The sequence below is a fragment of the Solanum pennellii genome, chromosome 8, assembly GCF_001406875.1.
Source record: "Solanum pennellii chromosome 8, SPENNV200".
Lineage (NCBI taxonomy): Eukaryota > Viridiplantae > Streptophyta > Magnoliopsida > Solanales > Solanaceae > Solanum > Solanum pennellii.
Window position 1 is genome coordinate 19,926,932 of NC_028644.1, and position 7,235 is coordinate 19,934,166.

The window sequence follows — 7,235 nt, forward strand, 5'->3', positions numbered from 1 at the left end:
TTTTAAAAGAATATGAACCATATAAGGAGATTATTTGCAAAAAGAAAGAAAGAATTTATCTTATTGAATAAGATAATATAAATGAAAAAATAAAAATATTTTATTGACGAGAGAGAAGAAGATTTTTTTTTGGAAGTGAAAAACTGAGAATTGAGTTAGTGTTGATTATCTTTAAATAAGAGATTTTCTCGAGATGCAAATAGAGAATTGAGTTGAATATAATAATTTTATTTTAAAATATTATTTCTTTGTCCATTAAAATAAGATAAGATTACTTCAAACTGCATGGTTGTCTTATGAAGAGCGAGGCTTAAGACCAAACTTATTAAATAGAATTTGATTATTTTTTTCAGCTAACATATATAAACTGAATGACAATAACACACTTGTGTAATTCTACAAGTGAGGTTTATAAAGAGTTGTATGTAAACATACCTTATGAAGTAATAATGTAACAATACAATTTTTTAGTGGAATCATATGATATTCAATTAGAGTACTAAATACGACATCAAGAATTTAATACATTAATATAACAATATAGAAATAATTCAAAAATAAATCCAGTATAATCGCACAAAGTAGGGTCCAAGAAGGATAGAATGTACGCAAATGATACAAGATTTTAAAGATAGAGAAACTATTTTCGATAAACCCTGACCTCAAAGAAAATAAAATAATAAGAAGAAACAAAATGCCAAAGTAGGATATGGAGAATCAATGTAAATAAATCCATTCATGACAAAATACTCCAAGACAAAGCATCCTCAACAATAGTCATAACAAACTATAACAATAATCAGAGCGTAAAAAATTCAAAAATAGTGACAACACCTAAAGCAAAAACCCTCTACAAGAGTAATACTACAAACATTACGACCAATAATAAAGAGAAGATAGCGAGACAACACTCGACTAACTAACCTCCTATCCTAAAATGTATTTTTCATAATCACCTATCTAAAATCATGTCCTTGATAATTTGATGTTGCATTATGTCATGTCTAATCACCTCTATTCAACACTTCTTTGACCTACTTCTACCTCTCTTGAAATAATCCATGGAACACCTCTCACATCTCGTACTGGAGCATCTGTGTCCGCACGTCTCATCTGCACTTGTCTGAATCATCTAAATCTCAATTCATTCTTCTTGTTCTCTATTGGGGCTACTCCTACCTAAGGTCGGCTCTATGCTTTCCAAAACAAGGCCTTTGCTTTTTTGGTGTCCCCAAATTTTTGTCAAGAATAAATTATGTGTTAAAATTTTATAGAAAAATTCATTATTTATGATAACAAGTAGAATTTTTTGAAAAAATAAATTATTTTATCCACTTTAACATCTTTTGTACTCTGCTAAAAAAGAAGTAACAGTGAAAGAGTTGAACAAAATGAATTACAAATTCGTTTTTATTTCATTTTAAATTTTAGTTTCAAGCATTACTCTAAGCATATTAAAAGGACGTATACCAAGTTATCAAAATTTTTAGTCAAATTCTATGATTCTAACTTTTATATTTACGTAATTTTATCAACTTATTACTTATATCATTATGTTAATAGTACAAATAATAATTGTCTCACTTAAAGGATGTTTTTAATGTAGAGTTCATAAAATCTTACCTAAAACTAATTACTGTAAAAAAAATTAATTTTACTAATATTTTTCATCTAAAGTGTGAAATTATTAATTTTTGAATAAATACGTATATGATATTTATATTTTAGTCCGCGAATTGAAATTTCGTTTTAGGCCCAGAATTACGTTGAGTAGCCCCTGCTCCTACCTTGTCCTGAATATCTTTACTCCTGATTTTGTCCCTTCTAGTATGCCAAGGCATCCAACCCAATATCCCATCTCCACAATTTTCATATTTAAAATGTGATTATTTTGATTAGCCAACAATCTGCTCCATACAACATTGTCATAACTCTGTAGAACTTGCCTTTGAATAATGTAACTTTTTTTTTATCACACAAGACTATATGAAATCCTCCATTTCATCAATCATACACTATACGATGATTGACATCATTACCAATATCTCATTCTCCTTGTATAATAGACTCGAGATATTTGAAACTCACTCCTTTCTAAGTGAATTATGCATCCACCCTGACTTCTACACCAACCTCATGTGTTTCACCATTGAACTTGAACTCCAACTATTCCGTGTTTATTCTACTCAACCTGAGCCTCCCCCCCCTTAGACTCCAAGGTCTGCCTCCAAACCTCCAACTTAGCATTAAATTTTCCTCAAGCTTCATCAATTAGGACTCTATCATCCGCAAGTAACATACGGAAGGTAGACCATCTTGGATATGTTGCGTATTTTTGCATCACCAAGGCAACTAAAAATAGGCTAAGAGTTGATCTGTGATGCAACACCATCTCTTAAAGTACTCTAACTCACCTCTCATAGTCCTTACCCGAGTCTTTTCTCTTTCATACATGTCCAACATTGCCTTAGTGTACGCAAAAATGTACACCTTTAGCCTCCAGGTTTCTCTATAAAACAACCCAAGGTTCTTTGTCTACGCCTTTTCCTGGCCGATGAACACTATGTGAAGGACTGAAGGTCCTTCTTCCTGTCCATAAATTGATGCACCAATCTTCTAACAAGGTTAATGGCTAGTGTCGTTGAGTGCGCGGGTATGAATCCAAACTTGTTCATGGAAATAGACATAGCACTCATCGCCCTCATCTCAACCACCATCTCCCAAAGTTTCATAGTGTGGCTCAACAACTTGATACATACAACTCTTTAGGTTGTGCAATTCTAGATGCCCCCCTTGTTGTTGTATAATAGAATCATCGTACGCCAGAATCATCGTACGCCACCTCCATTCTCATGGCATATTTATCATCTTTAAAACCACATTAAACATCCCAATAAAACACTCCAACCATATCGTGCCTCCAAAATTCCATTGGGATCTCGTCTTGTCGAGTTGCTCTTCCCTTACACATTTTACGAATAAAACAATCAACCTCCTCAACCTTAATGGATAACACTTAAAATTGTGATGCCTCTTTGATTTATCCAAGTCCTCTAATGTAATGTTCTCATCTCCCTCTTCGTTCAAGAGCTTATAAAGTATGACTGCTCTTTCTATTGAGTGTCTCTTCCCCCAGAACCTTTCCGTCCTCATCCTTGATGCAGTTCACTTTGTTCAGGTCACGAGCTATCTTTTCTCTCACTTTGGTCAGTGTGCACAACTTTTTATTCCTTCATTTTCCCTCTAATTATACATACATTCAAGAAAAATTTGTTGTCTTAGCCGTCGTAACCGCTAACTTTGCCTTCTTCTTCACCAATTTATACCTCACCCTATTAGTTCGGTTTTTCTCCTCATTTTTAATTGACACCAACTTTGCTAAGGATATATTCTTAGATTCCACCTTATTGTAAACTTCTTCATTCCTCCACCTGTCCCCTCGCTGCCACCCCGAGCTACCTCTTGAAACCACCAAAACCTCTCTAGCTTCTTCCCTAATACTATTACTGGTCCTATCCCAATACTATATGTATAAATACTACTGCCCCCATAACTAACACTTTCTCCCACATATCCTAAGAATTGACCATATTTAACCTACTCTATAATTTGACCCTTGGTCAGGCATTCATAACTCTCTTTTTCCTCTTTCTCTCAATCTCTACAGTTATTATTAGGAGTGTATGTTGGTTCATAAGGCTATTACTAGAGATAAGATTGTAGTATTTACAAAGACTTTATCATCCTTCCGAAGAAGCAAATATTCTATTTTTAGGCACAATACCATGGAAAGTTATTTTAACATCTCATAACTCGAAATAACTAAGTTTAAGCTAAGAAACCAAGAATAATCATTTTTTGAAATAAATAGGGAAATCCTGGTTGGTTGAGTGTGGCATACTTGTAGTTGTTTAAATCATCCGGATTGTTTTACGGGTCTAAACTATTGGGTGTTGAGATTATTAATGATCCTAAGTGTTTGGGGGAAGATCCTTGGAATATTGAAGGGTTTAGAGTTCAAAATCGGAGAAGAAAAGCCGGAGAACCCATCTGATAGGCCCTGGGGCGCTGCACCTACTAGAGCACCTTTGGAGACTCTGTCTGTCAGGCTCTGACGCGCCGCTCCAGCCAGAGCGCCTGAGGACAGTTTCTGTCTTTCAGGCTTTACCGCCCTGTGCCTCTCAGAGCGCCAGAGCGCCAGGGTCACCTGGAGTTCCCATTTCTCCCTCATCTTTTCATACTAGTTCCTTAGGGATGTGCCTATCATTCCGAGTTAATTCCAATACTCTAAAGTACATCTAAACATCATGAAATTATTCATAAACATGAGATCATGATCCTTAAATCCCTAATCCATTAACATGAGATCATGATCCTTGAATCCATAATCCAATTCAAGGAAAGTTAAGATCAAAGTCAAGGAAGTTAAGAGTCAAGTCTAAAAGTTAAGACGCAAGTCAAAGCATGTTTTTGTAGTCAAGAATCTTAAATTCTCAAAAGCTATAAGGGAACTAAGTATTCCCAAAGAGTTAAGTTTCAAGTTTAAGCAAAGAGTAGCAAGTTGAGTTCACATTCAAGAGTTATAAGGGAAGTAAGTAGTCCCTAAGAGTTTAAACAAAATGTTTTCAAGCTTTTGAGAAAGAAAGGAAACTAGACTTCCATAGAGCTTATGGATAGTTTTGGTAAAAGAAAAGTAAATTGTGGTTTCTGAGAGAGTTTTTGAAGCAAAGTTTGAGCAATCATCTCAAACTAGAGAAGAGGTTGTTTTAAAAACATATGAGCTAGTATTTTTGTGAGTAGTATTGAAAACCGATATGGTGACGCGAGTTCATATTAACTCAAGTCTCCAAAAACCATGTAGCCAACATGGAGAGATAAAGGATCATACTTTCTAGATGATTTCTTAGTGATTTTTTGCATAGACTAGTGGATCCCCTTAGTAGTTCAGGTTCTGTATAGACGACAAGGTATAGAGCGCTCCTTTTGCAATGTGAGGTAATACGTTGTACTATCACTTAAGCTCATAGTGATGGTTGTCGGTTAGAGAAGCTCTAATGAAAACTATGTTACTTTCATATATAAGTAAGGTTAATTTTGTTATTGTTTTATCTTTAATGAACTAAGAGTTTATACTGTTTTACCAGTTTTATATATGTTTCATATGTCCTTATTGCTTTATATTGAGTTGTTATCTTATGAGTTGAGCAGAGCCAAGGTAAGTTCATCCTTACTCCATTTCTGGCTTCATAGTTGTGTTTAGTATTCTAACTGGCATACTCATACATTCAACGTACTAATGCCAATTGGCCTGCATCGTCTTATGATGCAGGCACAGGTAACTAGGATCAACACACAATGCTTCGTTTATCCAGTTTGTGCTCTAGAGTCGGTAATGAGCCTCCTTACATTCCGAAGGACATCCTTTTAGTTGATTTTTAGATTTAGTTCAGTAGGATGTCGTGGGTCTGTCCCAACATCCATCTCAGTTAGTTTAGAGGCTTCATAGACAATATAGTAGTACAATTTTGGAGTCTCATTTATCTTATACTTCCTATGTTAAAGTATTGAGACTTATGTGGCATTTTGGCCAAGACAATTAATTAAGTTATTTTATGAGAATGCTTTTAATTATTAATCTGAGATGAGTATAGTCTTCCGCTGAGTTAAGTAAGCCATCAAAGGGTTCGCTCAAGGCCAACAATGGTCGTTGGTTTCCTGCTACATTGAGGGTGTAGGCTCCGGGTGTGACAGTTATAGTGTGATATCCTCCTTCTTTTGATATCTCAAATTGGCTGCTACGTCACTACAACAAATATGACATAAAACTTCAAAATTATTAGCTACGATATAAAATTTGTCACTAATTATTCGCTTTTAGTGATAAAATTTATTTTTCGTACTTAAATATATGAGACACATACTTTTAGTGACGAAACATCAAAATTCGTAGCAAAGTTTTGTCAAACTTAAGTTACCCACCAAAAAATTAATTGGCTTTATTTGTTATGTAGTGTTAGTCACAAATTTAAGGTTATGGCTGACACATTTTTTCATAACTAATAATGTATGTAATTTATGACAAATTATTTTTTTTCATAAAATTTATTAATTTTTGGACTGAAAATTTCATCTAAAAAATATTTTATTACAATATCGACAAATTATAATTCGTAATTAAATATTATAAGTTTTAGCTATTAAAATTAGATTTAATTATGACATTTATTATTTTCACTAATAAAATAAATAATTGGTGACCAAGATTTTATTGTCTCTAATCAATATGTGATTTAGTGAGAACCAAAAAATTGTCACAAAATATGTAAGGTGTTAAATAGCGAAAATTTAAAATTTGTAGTGAATATTTCATCTATTTGCTACGAAATAAAATTCATAGTTAAATACAATTTTATTGGATACAACTTATCATAATCACAAGTGACAACTTACAGAAAGAATAATACAAGTGCTTCATAAGAAATAGACAGAGTCCATATTCTTTAATCGACGAGGGAAAATATTAAAACCAATGAATTCAGTTGATTTTTCGAAAAATTGAAAAGTTCAATTCATCAATTTTCTTAAATTACGTGATTATAAAATGCATCATTTGGAAACTAGAATCCAGTTTATAAGTACCATGTCACGCCCCGAGCCTACACTCTGGGCCAGACCGACACTCGAAGACCATTCCTGGCCCTCAAGCAAACCCTTGGCCTGACTACTTAAATCATCGTAAGACAAAACATAATTTAAACTCGAATAAAACATATTTAAAAGGAAGTACTTCGTATCATAACTTTGTCCAAAATGGCACTTGAGTTTTAATGATTGAAAACAACTCCAAACTGAAAAACTATAGTTTGCGAAGCCTCTAAACTATCTAGAGGGATGCTGTGACAGACCCAACAACATCTAAAAGCTAAGTTAATATAGAAATGAAAAGGATGTCCTCCAGAATGCAAGGAGACTCACCACAAACTCTGAATCTCAATCTGGATCAACGAAGCGCTGCGTGCTGATCCTAGGTACCTGTATCTACATCATGAAACAATGCAGGCCAACTGACAACAATACATTGAATGTACGAGTATGCGAGTTGGAGATCTAAACAACGACTTAAGCTTGAGGGGAATAGATGAACTTACCTTGGCTCTGCTCAACTCAAGAGTATACTTAACTCAAACGACATACATATAAAGTAGTTTAAATCACATGCAATATATATATATATA